At 47.2% G+C, this 19,125-nt stretch overlaps 1 protein-coding gene and 1 long non-coding RNA gene across 3 annotated transcripts in view; both read right to left on the bottom strand.

The window, feature by feature from the left end:
- Nucleotides 1-9,557, bottom strand: part of LOC106994123 (uncharacterized) — a 186,257-nt gene extending 176,700 nt beyond the window's left edge. Inside the window, exon 1 of the long non-coding RNA XR_001440572.3 lies at nucleotides 8,953-9,557. This is a non-coding gene — a long non-coding RNA (uncharacterized LOC106994123). The remainder of the gene's footprint in view (nucleotides 1-8,952) is intronic.
- A 6,071-nt stretch (nucleotides 9,558-15,628) lies between these two features.
- The window catches only part of LOC114673187 (uncharacterized), a 42,687-nt gene continuing 39,190 nt past the window's right edge, over nucleotides 15,629-19,125 (bottom strand). For both annotated transcript variants that reach the window (XM_077972625.1, XM_077972624.1), the window contains exon 5: nucleotides 15,629-15,837. The gene's annotated coding sequence lies outside the window, so the exon portion shown is untranslated. The remainder of the gene's footprint in view (nucleotides 15,838-19,125) is intronic.

Consider the following 19,125-nt stretch of genomic DNA (forward strand, 5'->3'; position numbering starts at 1 on the left):
CTGGGTCCTCTAAAGAAGTTTAGTCTGAAACCAAAGGAGGAGGGGTCACGGTCACGAATCAGAGAGAAGAGGCCATGTTCTGGGGTCATGGAGAATGGGTCCTGGGGGGACACCCCCACCCCTCCCAGAGAGAAGAAAGCCTCCAGGCAGGGGCGACCCTGTTCCGTCACCCCAACTTCAGGAACAACAGCTTTGCTTCTTGAGGTTTGATTTTTTTTATTCATTTTTTTTTTTTTTTTAGAGACAGGGTCTTGCTCCGTCACCCAGGCTGGAGGGCAGTGGGATAATCATAGCTCACCACAGTCTAGACCTCCTAGGCTCAAGCGATCCTCCCACCTTGGCCTCCCAAAGTGCTGGGATTATAGGAGCAAACCACCACGCCCAGCCACTGCTTAATTTTTAAAAATAAAAAGAAATATCACCATTGAAAAGTTAAAATGGAAAACAGCCACATTTTTGGTGGCTCTAGGTGACAAGGTCACTTTCCCGTCCCATGCAGAGAAGGTGCAGAGGCTGCGAGGGGGTAGAGCCCTGCAAAGGCTGGGATCAAATATTGTCTACCATCTGTCCCCCAGGGTCAGTGAAATCACTTACTACAAACGCCTAATCCACCTGGTGGCTGGACATGCACATGGGGCATGCAGGAGCCAATCACAAACCAGAACCCACAGGAGCCTTGGGGGCTCAGACTTAGCCTAGGGAATAAAACCACAGAAGGGAGGTGACCATCTTCACCCAGCCACACACCCCAGGTCCCCACGGGAGCTGCCACCGAACTCTGACATCCACCATGATGCTCAAAAGGCTTTTTTTTTTTTTTTTTTTTTTGAAACGGAGTCTCACTCTGTGGCCCAGGCTGGAGTGCAGTGGTACGATCTCTGATCACTGCAAGCTCCGCCTCCCAGGTTCACACCATTCTCCTGCCTCAGCCTCCCGAATAGCTGGGATTACAGGCGCCCACCACCACGCCCAGCTAATTTTTTATATTTTTAGTAGAGACGGGGTTTCACCGTGTTAGTCAGGATGGTCTCGATCTCCTGACCTTGTGATCCACACGCCTCGGCCTCCCAAAGTGCTGGGATTACAGGCGTGAGCCACCACGCCCAACCTCAAAAGGCACTTTTTAAGCAGCTCAAACTGTGCAGAAAAGTGTTCTCTACTTAAAAAAAAAAAAAAAAAAAAAAGTCCACTTCCAGCAAAGACATAGGAAAGCGTGACTCCGCAGGGCAAGCAGCAGAGAGGATTCGCTCTAGAATTCTAAGCAGTGAGTCCAGTCTCTATCCTCCAGGCCCTTCGTCTCCACACCAACACTTCCAGAACACTCGCTTTTCACCATGTGTGCCAGATTAGGAGTTAGAGCGTGAGGGCCGGTCCGCAGGGTCAGTATCTATCCACATCATTTCACTGACTAGTGCTTTAATGCCCCTCCTGTAAAACAGGATGACACCTGATCATTTCACCAGGTCGAAGGTACTATCAGATGGGATATGGGCACAAAAGCAATTGGAAAACTCCAGTTCAAAGAATCAGGGCCTAAGGAACGTGCTGGGTCATCAAACCTTTTCATTTAGAAAGAATAATTGTGGCAGATCCAGAGCTGGGCGCCACCCCCACTGCTCCTCGCTTTCCCGGGCACTTCAGTCTTCATGAAGATGGCTTTCTTAAAGCAAAAAGCACTTCGCACACATTAGGATGGCTATTCTTAAAAAATAATAATAATAATAATAATAATAATAATAAAAAGAATAAGAAAACAAGTCTTGGCAAGAAAATGGAAACTTTGTGCACCATTAGTGGGGATGTGAAATGATATAGATGCTATAGAAGAGAGTATGGCAGGCTTGGCGCAGTGGCTCACACCTGTAATCCCAGCACCTTGGGAGGCCAAGGATCACCTAAGGTCAGGAGTTCAAGACCAGCCTGACCAACATGGTGAAACTCCATCTCTACTAGAAATACAAAAATTAGCCGGATGTGATGGCAGGCACCTGTAATCCCAGCTACTCGGTAGGCTGAGGCAGGAGAATCACTTGAATCCAGGAGGCAGAGGTTGCAGTGAGCTGAGACCATGCCATTGCACTCCAGCCTGGGCAACAAGAGTGAAACTTGGTCTCAAAAAAAGTTTTTAAGTTAAAATTTAAAAAAAAAAAAGACAGTATGGTTGTTCTTTGAAATATGAAAAATAGAATTACCATATGGTCCAACAATTTCACTTCTAGGTATATCCCTAAAAGTGTCCACAAACACTTGTATTTTTAGTAGAGACGGGGTTAAACAAAATGCAATATAAATATACAATGTAATATTATTCAGCCTTAAAAAGAAAATTCTGACATATGCTATAACATGGATGAGCCTCAAAGAAAGTAGACTAAAGAAATGAGCCAGGCACAAAAGGACAAATCCTGTATGATCCACTTCTATCAGATACCCAGAGTAGCCAAATTCATAGAGACAGAAAGTAGAACAGTGGTTGACCGGGGCTGGGAGGAATCGGGGAATGGGGAGTTTGTGTTTAATGGGTACAGAGTTTTAGTTTGGGAAGAAAAACTTTCTGGAAATAGGTGGTGATGGTTGCAGAACAATGTGAATGTACCAAATACCATAGAACTGTGTACGTTAAAGTAGTTAAGATGGTAACTTTTATGTTGTGTATATTTTATCATAATAAAAATGGTGGGCCAGGTGAAGTGGCTCATGCCTATAATCCCAGCACTTTGGGAGGCTGAGGCCGGTGGATTGCTGGAGCTCAGGAGTTCAAGACCAGCCTAGGAGACATGGCAAAACCTCATATCTACAAAAAATACAAAAATTAGCTGGGCATGGTGGTGGATGCATGTAGTCCCAGCTACTCAGGAGGCTGAAGTGGGAGGATGGCTTAAACCCGGGAGACGGAGGTTGCAGTGAGCTGAGATCATACCACTGCACTCCAGTCTGGGCAACATAGCAAGACCCTATCTCAAAAAAAAAAAAAAAAAAGAGAGAAAAGTAAAAATGGTTTAAAAGTTTTCAAGTAGTTAAGTGAAGAAGGCATAACTGCAGAAACCATCATTGTCACTTAAAGCTCAGTAAAGGTTTTTCTCACATAGTGAAATTGTCCCCAAAGACCAGCACCTCAGACACCTTCCTTTCACTTTGTCAAGCGCAATAGAACCTCCGCTTCCACACAGGCTGCTAAATCTTCAAGTCAGCTTCCAATGGGCCCCTAAGACCACCAGAGCCCACATGCTGAAGAACCAAAGAGGTTGCACCAATGCCTACAAAAGCATCCAGCAGGCACTCAATATTTGTAGAATTAAGGTAACAGGAAGTCCATAGGTAAATGATTTGAAATACATCTATCATTAGAGAAGGAATACTCCATGGCTAGCTCAAAAAGCATGCCCCGAAATCCCAACTCAACCATCAGAAGGCACTGCTGGGCGGCAGGCATGGTCCTTCCTGGCCTGTCCTACTGGGACTTCCCAGTCCAGTAAACAACAACAAAAAAAAGTAAACTGCTAAAGTAAAATGACCACTTTTGAAGCAAACGAGGAAGTCTGTAAATCATTAAAATTGGACCCTAACAATCGGCATCTTCCAAACCATGGGGGAGCCTCACAGACCTGGGAGTTGGAAGGTCCAGTTGATTTCTGGAGCTCCAGAACTGCAGTCCCTTGATCATACCCCTAAATGAAGCCACGTCTGTTTAATCACATACAAAGGCACCTGGTTTCCAGACGTCCATGCAAAAACCTGTACCAACAAACCAAATATGGGAGGAGGTGATGATGATTCACATTACAAAAAGAATTCCTGGGCAGAAACTTGCCACTTCAGCATTCTTCTAGGTTGCACGATTCCTTCGGGCCTTTTGGATATCATGTGACCAACCAAGATTGGTTTTGTATAAATGTTTTTCCAGGCACAGACCTCGTCTGTGAAGCAGGAACACCCAGCTGACTTTGAACAGGGGGTCTTTCGCCAATGGCATAGTTGAAAAGAATTGATCCAGGATCATTCCTGTCCTCTTGTGAAGTGAGCTGGGTGCATCAATCACGTGAACAGGGAATGCTAACTTGGTGTGGAGCACCCCAACCAGCTCCATGATGACAGTGACATTGTCTAGAACAATGGTGGCCACAGACAGAAGCGGCAGTGGTCTGTGTGGGTACACAAACAAATGTGCCAGGATGCTGCCTGGTCAGGGGCACGTTCCAAGCTCCCAAAGACCTTGCCTACCTGAGAGGAGAAAATGCCCAGAGCTGTAGTTCCTTTATCATTCACCCAAATGCAGCCACTCCTGTCTTAACCAAGTATAAAGGGCATCTGATTTCAAGGCTCCTATGTAAAAACCTGTACCAGCAAACCAAATAAGTACATGCGGGGGCCCAGACCAGTGGAGGTAAACCAGAAAGGCTTCCTGGAGGAGGAGGAGAAAGAAAAAAACACTGTAGTTGGGTAAGCTTCAGTGGCAAAAGGTTCAATTAAGGCTTTATCTGGCCAAGAAGTCAGTCAACTTCCTGTTTCTTCAAAGTGTCCGTGTCAGAATGGCCTGGATGGCTTGTTGAAAATGCAGACCCCCAAGCACTAAAGGTGAGGGGCCAGACAGGGGTGGGTGCTAAGAATATTCATTTTTAACACGTTCCGCAAACAATTCATTCTTATGCAAACCGCAATTTGAACACCAGGGGACAGGTGGGGCAATCTCAACGTGAACAGTCTGCACTGCACTGGAGTAGATTCTAGAAAAGCTGCAGCATCTGACTAGGGAGGACCCACCAGGAGACGCTGAGGACAGGGACAGGCAGGTGTAGACAGAGGTGCCTTCCAGAACTGTTTAGTCACAACACCCGCAACCCCTCTCCCCGCGAGACTTCCTGTTATGATCCTCATTGGAGCTGGCTAGTTACAGAAAACATGTGTACCAGTTCACAAGGAGAGAGAAAGACATGGATATCCTTCTGTTTACAAGCTACGGTAGGAAGGCTGGGAGTATTTCAAAAAGGAAAAGAAAAATCAAGTCTCGGCAACCAGACCCTAACATCAACACAGAAACTGTCTAGAAAACAGAAATCTGTTTTGTTGAGATTTAAGTAGCATCAAAACTTCCTTATCCCAAACAAACATCGCCTTCGCTCAACGCAGGCAACCATTCCAAGTCAGAAAACACACAGCGATACTCAAAGCAGACAGCCTCAATTCACGCGTGCATTACTGACTGACCATGCGGTCGCTTTATTGTAAGGACAGGAGAAGGGACCCTTTCCTGGGTTTCTTCAAATTCACACAAGTGGACTCTTATGCAAAGAACCTGGCCGGGCGCGGTGGCTCAAGCCTGTAATCCCAGCACTTTGGGAGGCCGAGACGGGCGGATCACGAGGTCAGGAGATCGAGACCATCCTGGCTAACACGGTGAAACCCCGTCTCTACTAAAAAATACAAAAAAAAAACTAGCCGGGCGAGGTGGCGGGTGCCTGTAGTCCCAGCTACTCGGGAGGCTGAGGCAGGAGAATGGTGTGAACCCGGGAGGCGGAGCTTGCAGTGAGCCGAGATCTGGCCATTGCACTCCAGACTGGGTGACACAGCAAGACTCCGTCTCAAAAAAAAAAAAAAAAAAAAAAAAAAGAACCTGGGCTAGCCTCCATCCATATCAGCCACCTCCAAAAATCCCTTCGGGCTAGCTCTCCTCACCCCAAATCTTCTCCTGGAAGAAAGTCCCCTAAAGAAAAGGAGAATCACTTCCTAGCCCAAAATTGCCTAACAATACCCTAAATCTGTTCTGAGTTCAGAGCAGAAATCCGTGTTCCTTCCAATCTGTTCAGATAACCAGGAAATGCTGTACCTGCTGGGTCTGCACGTTTAGCTCCCGACACACCTGCTACTGCAGCCGGCATGAGTCACCCACACAGGCATTGCACGGTGTACTTGTCAACCACGGATTCAGCGGCTCAGCAGCCTGCTCTCCCGCACACCGGATGGCAACTGTCTACCCCCAGAAGACGTGTCAAGGCAGACTGGGTAATAACCCAGTTTCACTCAATGACACACACGTTCCTGCTGTAGGTTTGGGGAGAGGAAAGGAGGGAAGGGGTACACAGAGATCTGTCCCCACTTATGGGCAGGCTCCCATCGGCCCTGGAAGCCCGATACAGCTCTGCTACCGTCAGCAGAGGAAGGGTAAATTCACTCGGGGAGGAAAATGGAAATAATGTCCCAATTTCAAACCTCCTCCTGAACAAAGCCTGTCTTCTGTCCCACTCCAGGTTCCCGCTTTTTACAAGGTCCCATTACAGGATCCCAAATTGGACCCTGGACCAGAAAAAGGACATGAGTGGGACAAATGGAAAAATCTGAATAAGGCCTGTAGATTAGTTAAAAGTGTGTGTCAATGTCAATGTCCCAGGTCTGATCATTGCACCATGGATATATCAGACGTTAGCATTTGGGGAAGCAGGGTAAAGGATATAGTGGAGCCTTTGGCATTATTTTTGTAACTCCTGCAAATCTAGATTTATGTCAGAATCAAAAGTTAATTTTTTTAAAAAGACAGCATGTTAAATCTAGCTGCCTGATATATCTTACTTTATGGTATTGCTTTAAAAAATGTACATCGGCCGGGCGCGGTGGCTCAAGCCTGTAATCCCAGCACTTTGGAAGGCCGAGACGGGCGGATCACGAGGTCAGGAGATCGAGACCATCCTGGCTAACACAATGAAACCCCGTCTCCACTAAAAATACAAAAAAAATTAGCCGGGCGTGGTGGCGGCGCCTGTAGTCCCAGCTACTCGGGAGGCTGAGGCAGGAGAATGGCGGGAACCCGGGAGGCGGAGCTTGCAGTGAGCCGAGATCGCGCCACTGCACTCCAGCCTGGGCGACAGAGCGAGACTCCGCCTCAAAAAAAAAAAAAAAAAAAAAAAATGTACATCATAATCCCGACGGCAAATTTTAAGTTATTCTCCTACCAATGCTGATCAATTCTTTGATACAAAAAGAAACAAAACAAAACACTTCATTTGCTCAGCAGCCATTCACTCTGTGCAGCTTCCGCATCCCCGCTCCAAGACGCAGTATTATCTGATGGGTAAGTGGCATCTTTTCCTCCAAGCCCATCTCAACAATGTCCAGAAATAGAGTTATTCCTTTGCTTTAGACATAACTCTAACTTAAAGCAAATATAGCAATTTCTGGGAATTTTCCAAAGAAAATAATACGAAATGTGGACAAATCTTTATGTACAAAAAATGCTCACTGTATTACTTCTAAGGGTAAAAATTTGGAAACAACTTAGTGTCCAACAATAGGGAAATTGTCAAGCAAATTATGAGTCAATGCCTGCAGCAGAATACAGTTACCATGCCATCACGACATGGGGGAAATGTTCAAATAAAATTACACAAAAAAAGAGGAGGAGAAAAAGTTGTATATTTTGCGGGATTTCACCAGTGAGGAAATAGATCAAATTGCCAGCATTACTGTGTGAATTAGATGTTTTTCCTGCTTTGGGCACTTTTGTGTAGTTTTCTATAAAAGAAAGAGAAAGAGTATGGATTACTTTTTAAAATCAGACAGGGAGGAGGGGTGGTGGCGTTGATTATCAGTTTGCCTGAAGGTTTCAACTATTCCTCTCCCTGAGTCAGTCTGAGCACAGAACTGGGGTGGGAGCAGAGGGTGGGGAAGGGCCGCAGGGAAGGTGCTGCGTCAACCTGGGCAGTTCCAGGACCTGCATGGGGCCAGGGGCACTGAGGGCCCCAGCTCCCGGGGTAGGAGGTCGGGCCACTATTCACTGCCTTTTCTTCTTCCAGTGCTGCTTTACCTTCTCTTGCTCCTGGAGCAGTGCTCACTGGAGACACTGGGACCCTGAGCGCTGACCAAGAGTGATCCCTGACAGCGTCTAGATTTCTATGCAGAAGGGACTGCTGGGTGGGAAATGGATCACCGACAGGTTCTAAATGAGAACCTACAGGCTACAGGAGAGGGTTGAGGGGCGGAGGAGGGAATCCCACCTCTGGGAAAGCATCCTCAGGAAACCTGCATAGGTCCTGGAGGTGAGGACAAGTACCAAGGAGGGAGAAGGAAAAGGAGGACCCTGGTTAATCTGCACGCCAAGGGCGGAGTCGCTCAGTCATTCATTCAACAAACATCTATTCAGTGCCCACTCAGTGACAGGCACCGCGCTGCCCCCAAACAGGGCAGACACAAAAGGATAAGGGCAGGAGGAAGCTATGGATACAGAAGCGGTGTGCTTTCAGTTCCGGACTCAAGACGTAAGCCCTCTCCCCACATTGGCCAAGAAACCACTTCCACTAGCAAGTTGCGCCAGAAAGGGGAGGTGGCGAGTGGGCTCACTGGACTGAATTCCTGCCACCTCCCACTTATTCAGAAAGCTCGTCCACACCCTGGCCAAACGCATCCCCGCGTCCGCCTGACGGGTGGCCCAGTCCTCGCCCGAAAGCTGCTCGCCAAATGCCCCGCTCACCCCCCAGCCCCAACGGTGAGAGGGGCTCGGCCGCGTCGCGTTCTCCAAGCGCTGCGCCCCAGCAGCCTCCCGGGTCGCCAGTGGGCAGACGCCAGGAGCTCACGGAGGCGGCACCGCTCCCGAAGTAACGGAGCCCGGAGAGTGCCCAGGCTTTAAGGCAAGTACAAGGGGCCGAGCGGGTTCGCCGAGGACGCGCGGGCGTCTCCCCCAGCTGAGGTTCGGTCCCTCCAGGCAGCCAGGGGTCGGCAGCGCTAGAGGCAGAAGGACGACGGCCGAGAACGCCCAGGATGGGGTGGTCGCTGACCACCGTGTCCCAGGCAAATCAGCTCCGCTTGGAGGCAGGGGGATGACTAAAATGACCTCCAAGAAGATGTCAATTGCAAGAACAAAAATTTCAACCCAGAATCTCGGGACCTTCGGAAAACAACGCGGAGCAAAAAAAGAAAGAAAAGAAAGTAAATCAGATCCCTTCCCCGAACCGCAGGGAAACTTACCTCCAGCTTGGCGACCCAGCTGTTAAGTAGAACGAATCAATCCACGGACGGAGAGGAGATGGTGGGTCTTCTGAGCCCAGCTGACACACACCAAGTAATCCACGTTAAGGGGTCCGCAGCCCCCCACCCAATTCCCCACTTTCCATCCAAGGCCAAAGCGCCTGGTCCAGACCCTGTCCTCTGCGCTCCAGACTCGCGGAGGTCGCGGGCGGGGGTCCCCAAGCGGCCGCATTCTCTTCCCCAGGGGTGGGCGCGCGACGAGGGCGGGGACTGGGCGCCCCGCGGACCCCGCGAGCGCATCCCGCCTCCTCGCGCTGGGACAGCACCCAGCCTGGACGCCGCTCCTCGCCTTTCTTCCCCGCGCATCGCCAGCGCGAACCAAAGATCCCCGCCAGGAAAACCCCTCTGCCAAGCCGGAAAGCGCCGAAGGCGGATCGTCTCTGGGACTTGGGTTTGCAGGTTCACAAGGCCCGGGAGGCTTACGGTGGGCGCCTGCCTAGCATAGGGTCCTTGGGGAGAAGCGCAGAACAAGAAATGCCAGCCTCGGTTGCCGCGTCCTCAGGCTACCAGCGCCGCACCGCGCACCCGCGCCGGCTGCGCGCTCTGTAGCCGGCCGGGCCATTCGGCCCTTATATACTAGGCGGACCCGCGACGGGGCGGGGCGGAGCGGAGTGGGTGGGGAGGGGGCGGGGGAGGCCGAACGGCTTCCTGGGAGTCGTAGTTCCGCTACGTAGTCCTGTCGTAGTCAGGACAAAAGTTAAACAAGAATGGAAACGGTTGGGCTTTGCCCACCACAGCTGTCCTCCCTTGCACCCTTCCTTCACAGACAAAGCTGGCATTCCAGTCCTATTGTCAATGCCGCTAGGTCTATTCTGGCCTTTGTGCATAAGGTGGGTCACACCAGCCGGGCATGCTGCACAGGATGGCAAACCTTGGTAGCCCTAGAGTCAGGCTATCCCAGCTGGGCCCCAGTTCTGGAGACGAGAGGTCCGAGGTTGCTTGCTTCTGGGGGCCGTGAGGGAGAATCTGTCCCGTGCCTCTCTGAGAACTGGTTGTCACTGGCTGTCTTAGGTGTTCCTTGGCTTGCAGCTGCCTTACCTTCATCCTCCACCTTTTACACGGTCTTCTCCGTGTATCTTTTCACATAGTTTTCCCTCTGCGTGAATCTCTGTCTCTTCACACTGTGGTGTTCCCACAAGGATGCCAGTCATATTGGATAAGGGGCCTACCCTGATCCAGTATGACCTCATCTTAACCAATGACATCTTCAACAACCCTATTTCCAAATAAGGTTATATTCTTGGAGGTCCTGAAGATTAGGACTGCAATATATTAATATTCTGGAGTTGTGGGTGGGGGGGTGGAACAATTCAACCCCTAACAGGTCTTCTATGCTTTGTTGCACCTGTTAACAGCTATTGTGACTAATCAACCCTTTTGATAAAAGCAAGCCCTGAGAAGCAAGGTGAAATCACAAAATCACTGAGGCTGTGACAGGAGAGGAAGCCAAGAACATTGGAATCTCCTGGGCCAGGTTTCCCTGTCGCCACTGTGGGATTGCTGGAGAGGAAATGGTCAGAAAAAGAAGGCATCAGGTTGGGCGTGGTGGCTCATGCCTGTAATCCCACCGCTGAGGTCAGGAGTTCGAGACCAGACTGGCCACCATGGCAAAACCCCATGTCTACTGAAAATACAAAAAAAAAAAAAAAAAAATAGGTGGGTGTGGCGGTGCACGCCTGTAGTCTTAACTACTAGGGAGGCTGAGGTATGAGAATTGCTTGGACTCGGGAGGTGGAGGTTGCAGTGAGCCGAGATTGTGTCACTGCACTCCAGCCTGGGCAACAGAGTGAGACTCTGTCTCAAAAAAATAAAAGAAGGCATTAGTATTGGAAGTAACAGGAGGCACCTGGGTAAATGGGGTTGGGGAGGGGAGAAGGTAAACAGGGCGTTTCTAGATGCTCCTGAAGCACAGACTTGATTTTCCACCTGCCACTGTGCCCAAGTTTTCCCCCATTCAAGTCCCAGGCTACAGGCAAGCTCAGGTCTGGCCCTGGAATCCTGGCTTTCACTGGTGCTGACATTCCCGGAGAGTCAGTGGCAGTGCAGGGTCTCGATTGGCCACCATTTCCACTCTGAACTCACAATCAACTCCTCTCTTGCTTCCAGGTAAGAGAAAAACTGAGGCCAAGGTGAATGTCAAAGGCAGGGATATCCGACCTCCCTAAACCCTCCCCTACAGGATGTTGAGGATAAAGCAGCTTTGCTGCTAGGAGTTGCCTGACCTTCTCCCCACTTCCCAGAACGCGGGCTGCATGTTCCTCGCAGGCGAAAGGGCATCCAGCTGTCTCAAAATGGTATGGGTGCCTATCGCTGACTCTGCATGGTTATTGTTTTCTCCTGCATTGTACTTCATTCTAGTCTTCAATCTTCTTAAATTTCTGCACAGCAAACATTAGCCACTTGAATAATTAGAAAAATACAGAAATTAATTTTAACTAGTCATTTCTTCTCATTGCTGTGAGATTGATTTTCCCCAGGTAAAGCTGGAATCATATCTCTTCCTTGCTCCTAAAACATCCAGAGAGGTATAAACCCAGGTTTAGCTTAGCATAGAGATGACAGATACAAACATACATACATACATAGCTAGATAGAGGTAAACATAAGAAATGTATATATACATGCATTAGCACATACACATATATTTCCTTTCTCTCTCTGCTGAGAGGGTCCAGAAGCAATCATTTAGCACCTAGGTTTGTTTCTTATACTATTGTCCAACAGAAGGAACCAGAGCTCATTAGAGAAACAGCTGATTCTAGGACTGGGGCAGGAAATATGCAAGATGAGCCTGGAGCACCTTGTAGTGTCAGAAAGTAAGAAAGTGCTAAAACACTGACACACAAGCACACACACCACAGAATGGTGGGGCCACGACAGAGGGACACAGAAACCAACTGGAAGAGCTCTTAATTGCCAAAGTGGGGGAAACATTTGAGCAACAACTGAAGTAAAGTGGTATTAGACTATAACCAAAGTATTAAAAAAATTCCTGAGTTCGTATTGACATAATTAGGTGATTGGATAAATAAATACACAGGAGAAAAGAAATCTGTGCAGAAGAATTTCAAAAAATGTATGTAAATACTCTGCCCTCCAGGAAGTGGAGTATAAATCCCCACTTCTTAAGCAATGGCTGCACACAGTGACCAACTGAGGGACAGCCTACAAAACACCTGATCAATAACCCTCAAAACTGTCAAGTTCACCAAAACCCAGGAGAGTCTGAGAAACTGTCACAGCTCAGAGAAGGCTGAGGAGGCTTGATGACTGAATATGGTCTTCTGGATGGAATCCTGGACCAGAAAAGGGACATTAGGTAAAACTAAGGAAATCTGATAAAGTGTGGACTTTAGTCAATAGTAATGTACCAATACTGATTCATAATTGCTACAAATGTGCCATGTTAATGTAAGATGTAATAATAAGGGAAATTGAGTGTGGTCGTATTAGTTGGCTCTCACGCTGCTAATAAAGACATACCCAAGACTGGGTAATTTATAAAGAAAATGAGGTTTAATGGACTCACAGTTCCAGGTGGCTGGGAGGCCTCACAATCATGGTGGAAGGCAAAGGAAGAGCAAGGTCACGTCTTACATGGCAGCAGGCAAGAAAAAATGAGAGCCAAGTGGAAGAGGAAACCCCTTATAAAACCATGAGAGACTTATTCACTACCAGGAGGACAGTATGGGGGAACTACTCCCATGATTCAATTATCTCCCACTGGGTCCCTCCCACAACACATGGGAATTATGGGAGCTACAGTTCAAGATGAGATTTGGGTGGGGACACAGCGAGACCATATCAGTAGGTATATGGGAGCTCTCTGTACTATCTTTGCAATGGTTCTGTAAATCTATTCTAAAATTGAGATGTTATTTTAAAAGTTACATATGTGTTTAATATAAATATGCATATATATGGATATATGGTGATAAAAACAATTGCAATATCAACCCTCTCTCGTGTATCAAATTTTCTCCTTTTTTGAGTAGATTCGTGGCTCTCTATTCTGTTCCACTGGTCAGTTTTTCTAACTCTGTACCATTATCATGCTGTCTTAATTCTAATACCTTGTTTTCTTTTTTCTTTTCTTTTTTTTTTTTTTTGATTTAATCTCACTCTGTCCCCCAGGCTGGAGTGCAGTGCTGCAATCTCAGCTCACTGAAACCTCTGCCTCCCAGGCTCAAGCGATTCTCCTGCCTCAGCCTCCCGAGTAGCTGGGACTACAGATGCGTGCCACCATGCCTGGCTAATATTTATATTTTTAGTAGAGATGGGGTTTTGCCGTGTTGGCCAGGCTGGTCTGGAACTCCTGACCTCAGGTGATCCACCTGCTTTGGCCTCCCAAAGTGCTGGGATTACAGGTGTGAGCTGCCGCGCAAAGCCCATTCATTTGTTACACCTTAATTTTAATTTTGAACTTCTCTCACTTTGTATTCTTCAAGAGTTTTTGACTATTCTTAGACCTCTTCATTTACAATTAAATTTAGAATTAGCATATTACATTTCAGGTGAAAATAAATGAAAATTGCAGAGGAAAAATAACTTCAGAAGCCCCTCATTGCCCACAAATTCACATGTAAACTCAACAGCCTGGCATCAATGCCTTCTACAGCCTAACCTCAATCTACTTTTTCAATCTTTTCTCCTGTGCTCCCCAATAACCCGTGTCCCATGCTCCAGGAAAATTGGAATATTTAATATTTCCAAAAAGACCCCAACTTCTCTAGTCCTCACTGTGGCTTCTCTGCTTATGGAGCTTTGTCCTCTTCTTCTATCTGCTTTTTGGGGGCAGCTCACTCACCACCTCTTCCGTCAAGTCTTCCCAAATCCCCAGCAACTGAGAGAACTCCATTAAACCACCAAGCACTTTGAGTCCCTTTCTAAACTAAGTTTCTTGAGGTCTTGCATTTTATTCCTCTTTGTCATGATCCTCCTGTCCCCACCATTTAAAGTACTGCACATAGTTGAGGCTTATTAGGTATTTGGAAATTAACTGTGGCACTTGGATCAGAGTTCTTGGTGCCAGCATACACTTGTCTTCACGGGAAGGACCAACACCATCATAGGCGCTGGTCTTGTCAGAGAGCTTGCTGGGTGCCAGATACTGTCCTGAACCTTTACAATGTATCCCGTCACATAATCTCCAAGAAGCCAACAGTAGGTGCCATGATTAACCCTATTTTAGAAACAAAGAAATGAAAACTGAGAGCAATGAAGCACCTTGCTTAATGTTGCAGAGAAAATAGAAGGGCTGGGGTTCAAATGTAGATTCCTCTCGCAGAACCTTCACCCTCCTCCACAGTTTCAGATAACGTGTCTGTAAATTTCCCAGCAGCAAGGACTGGATCTTTTTACATCGTTGTACCTGCTGCACCGAGGATCTTTCCAAGAAGAGTAGATGCTCTGCACAAGTTGATGTAAGAATGTGACTGAACAGGTATAAAGCACCCAGCACACTGCCTTGCCCATTACATGCACTAAATAAATGTTAGAGATCTTAATGAGCCTACCTGTTCTGCTGTCCTTCCTTCTGCCCCCTCCCTACCCTGTCTGGGCTCTTCCATTGCCCATCCCACTCCCCCTTGTTTGAAAGGTGTGGCTTATGTATTGGACAGAGCAGATAAAGAATCTTTCCACCATCACGGAACATTCTATTGGACAGGGCTACAACATCAGCATCACCTGAGACTTCATTAAAAATGGAAGACTTCATACTGTTCACCGAGCATCGGAATCTGCACCGCTGATGTGCATTATTTTTATTCTTAATTTTGGAAGTGGATATAAATATGCATAGTCAGCCCCCTATGTCCATGGTTCTGCACCTGTGGATTCAACCAACTGCAGATCAAAAATATTCCAGAAAAAAAATCCACAAAGTTCCAAAAAGCAAAACTTAAATTTTCTTCACACCAAGTACTACATTGAATCCACACGAATGAAGTGATGCACAGGCATTGTGTTAGGTATTATAAGTAATCTAGAGATGATTTAAAGTATATGGGAAGAAGTGAGTAGGTCATATGCAAACACTAAGCCATTTTATGTCAGGGACTTGAGCATCCTTGGATTCTGGTATCCTCAGGGGGTCCTGGAACTAATCCCCCATGGATATTAAGGGTCAACTGTACATAATTTTAGGATTATTTTTAAATTAGCAAGTCAAAACCCCTTGGACAGAGTGTTTTAAACAAATCAAATGATATCCTATATCTGGTCTTGCAATACTCTTTTTTTTTTTTCTGTGAGCTGTATGTTGTGCAGAACTTTCATAAATCTAGCAGTTCAGGGGAGCTATAGTATTAGGGAACCATTTGACACAAAGGAAATTTTAAAGGAAGTTCATGGCTGGCCTGATGCCCCACATTGAGCGAATGCCTCAGATCACAGGATATGCAGATATCTACAGTTGGTTAAAATATGTAGATACACTTGGTATCGAGATCCAAAAATATCAAAGGGAGGTTTGCACAAGGAGAGAGCCAAAGCACTGTGGCATGTTGGAGAGGTGAGAGGGCGTGCCAGTGGGATCTAATTATAAATCCCAGGCTGCTAAGGTTTTCATGCTTGACACAGAGATTAAAATAACTCAAAAACAAGCAGTCACAGATTTCAGCCAAAAACACACTATTCTTTAATGGAATGGCTACTCCAGGGTTACCAAGAAATTTCAGAAGGTGTGAGCCAGTCCATTCAATTTTCAAACAATTGGAAGAGTGAGTCCTTATGCATATAATCACGTGAGGGGATCGTCAGAGTTCAGACCTTTCTTTCCATGTCACGAGATGCTCCAGTTTTTTCTCCATCCTCTTCTTCTCCCTTCAATAATAAATGATAAAAAGCATTCATTGAGCACTTACTAAATGTTCAGCTCTGTGCTAAGCACTTATAAACCTTTAACACTCACTGAAACCCTAAGAGATAGGAAATATGATTATTACTGTGTTACAGACGAGACAGCAGAGGCTCAGAGTAACTTGCACAGGGTCACGCATCCCTTTCCGCCGTCTTCCTCCTTCCTTCCTCCTGGCTTCATCAAATGAACTCATCCTTCTTTGCCTCCAGGGGACATCTCATCTCTTGAGTCCCTACATTCTGACTCTTACTTACCTCTACCATGCCCTTAAAAGTGTCTTCTCGGCTGGGTACAGTGGCTCAGGCCTGTAATCCCAGCACTTTAGGAGGCCGAGGAGGGCGGATCACTTGAGGTCAGGAGTTTGAGACCAGCCTGGTCAACATGATGAAACCCCGTCTCTACTAAAAATACAAAAATTAGCTGGGCATGGTGGTGCATGTCTATAGTCCCAGCTACTTGGGAGGCTGAGGCAGGAGAATCACTTAAACCCGGGAGGCGGATGTTGCAGTAAGCCGAGATGGTACCATTGCACTCCAGCCTGGGCGACAGAGCGAGCCTCCATGTCAAAACCAAAACAAAACAAAACAAAACAAAACAAAACAAAAAACAGTGTCCTCTCCAGGGCCCCAGGAACCTGCTAGCCACTAACTACCGAATCCAGGGTGCTGGTACTAGCCTTCTTAGTTTTGCCCTCTCTGCAGTTTGTTTTTCTGAAATCCCCTTTTCCCTTGGCTTTTGCCACCGTGTGCCAGGCACAAGGTCTCTGCCCACTGACTATGCTCACTTCCCACCCCCTACCTGTAGGATGCATCCCAGGCTCTAGTCCTGAGCTGTCCTGTGGTCTCCTTTCTTCAGTACCTTGCTCCCTCTCATACCCAATCCTGCCAACGAAGCGGTTGGCCTGATTCCAGGTCTGCCTTCCTGCCTGCCCGTTAGACATGTCTACATCAGCTGAACCCCAGGCTGTCTAAGAACAAGCTTCTATAACCACCCACTGATGACGCCCCACCCAATGGCCCCTTGCTGCCATATTGCCCTGCAGCCACAGCGGACAATTCCAGCAAGTGTCCACCTCCTGCTTCAGCCACCTGTAACTCTTGTTTTTTTTCTTTCTTTTATTTTTCTTGCTGTTCTTTGGGCTTGTTTAGTTCTTTGCAGAAGCATCTCAGAAGTGCCAGGGGTTTACCCTCTCTAAGGACAACCCTCAAGGAAGGGAGTCATTAGATAAATATTCCATCTTTTTCATCCTTTGATTGGGCAATCTTGTTTTTGTTTTTGTTTTCGTTTTGAGACAGGGTCTCTGTCACCCGTCACCCAGGCTGGAGTGCAGTAGTGCAATCTTAGCTCACTAAAACCTTGAATTTCTGGGCTCAAGTGATCCTCCCACCTCAGTCTCCCAAGTAGTAGGACCAGCGACTACAGGCACATGCCACCACACTTGGCTAACTTCAAAATTTGTCTTGTAGAGATGAGGTCTTGCTATGTTGCCCAGGTTGGTCTCTAACTCCTGGCTTCAGGGAATCTTCCCGGCTCAGCCTCCCAAAGTGCTGGGATTACAGGTGTGAGCCACTGCACCTGGCCTGATTTGGCACTTCTGAAGTGTATTTTATTGAGTTGCCCGGAGGGTCCCCAGTGAGATTCAGCCCCGTATGCCCACAGCATAACCTCTCATTCGCCACCACTTAATGACTTTTTTCCCTCCCAATTCACTCCTTGTGCTTCCAAAGATAAACTCACAAATCCAGTTGTACACAAACACTTCTCTGCCTTGAAAAGAATCCAAAATAAGATACTACTCACAAATCATTTTTTTCCTGCTGGATTCTTTGCTGAGGCCTGTGATTTTTCCAAGTCTCCTAGACATCAGGGTTCAAAGCTTAGACACATTTTTTATTCTTTTGCTCTGTCCCCTTTACCCCTCTGAGTGTTTGTGACTCATGGCTTTCAAATGTCTAATATTTCCATTATTCCATTCTTCCCAGCCTGGTCCAGGTCCTTACAACCTCGCACTGTGATGACCCCACCACCACCACCATTGCTCACACCATCCCATCTGCCAGAAATGCTCTTTGGACTTTGCTGGGCTTGTCCTTGCAGAGTGCCTCTTGTGTGCCCTGCCTTGTGCCAGGCAGGTACTTCAGGCTCCTGGGATGACCTTCCCTCCCACCCCATCCCCGCGATGGCTGTCTTCTCAAAACTGCCCTTACATTATCATGCACTCCACTCATCTGACACCGAGACATACTGTCTTTCACCAGTGGTTATTAAGATGTGTACATTTCTGGCTCCCCCCATTAATTTTAAGTGTTCTGGGATCAAGGAGTATATCACGTGCTTTCTTGCTTTTTTTTATTTTTTAGTCCTCTCAACAGGGGCTCAGTCAACATTGGCTGGTTTCATTTGATGGATAATGTTAAACTGCCAACAAAGTAAATGCAGGTAAACAGTGCTCTTGAAGGTGGGCAGACGCACTCCTTCCCCAAACTGTGCTGAATCAAGTTCCAGACGGCTCACCCACAAAGCCCTAACCAAAAGCTTGGTATAACAGCAAGCCGCCCAAGCCGGTGGAATTAATTAGCCTGCACGTACGTGCCAACATCATTCTACCCGTCAATACTCTTGATGGTCTGTGGTATAAAAAGGATAGTGCCTGTCCCAGAGGCGTTATGAAGAATGTGAATTGGTAGCTTTCTGTCTCTAGATTAAGCAGTGGTGACCATTCATTCATTCGTTCAATAAACATCTATTTAGCACCTGGTAAGCTCCAGGTACTGTGCTAGGCGCTGGGGATATAATAATGAAGGTGAGAGTCAAAGTCCCTTTTTTGTGGGGAGATGGAATAAATAAGTGAACAACTAAATTAAATTCTTACAGAGTGTGATAAAAACAAGGGAAGACACAAACCTATGTTATATTAGAGGGAAAAGAGGCTTCTTGAAGAAGGGATAAGTTATGAAACTGATCAAAACTAGATCATCCATCACTGGTACATACACACCCATCACACCCAGATCAGTGATGGAGAGGCAGGTGATGTTAAAGGAAAATCTGGCCAGACGTGGTGGCTCACGCCTGTAATCCCAGCACTTTGGGAGGCCAAGAAGGGCAGATCGCTTGAGCCCAGGCGTTGAGGCCAACCTGGGTAACATGGTGAAACCCCATGTCTACAAAAAAAAATACGAAAATTAGCTGGGCATGGTGGCACGTGCCTGTAGTCCCAGCTACTTGGGAGGCTGAGGCGGGAGGATTGC

The sequence above is a fragment of the Macaca mulatta genome, chromosome 16 (assembly GCF_049350105.2).
Source record: "Macaca mulatta isolate MMU2019108-1 chromosome 16, T2T-MMU8v2.0, whole genome shotgun sequence".
NCBI classification, from domain to species: domain Eukaryota; kingdom Metazoa; phylum Chordata; class Mammalia; order Primates; family Cercopithecidae; genus Macaca; species Macaca mulatta.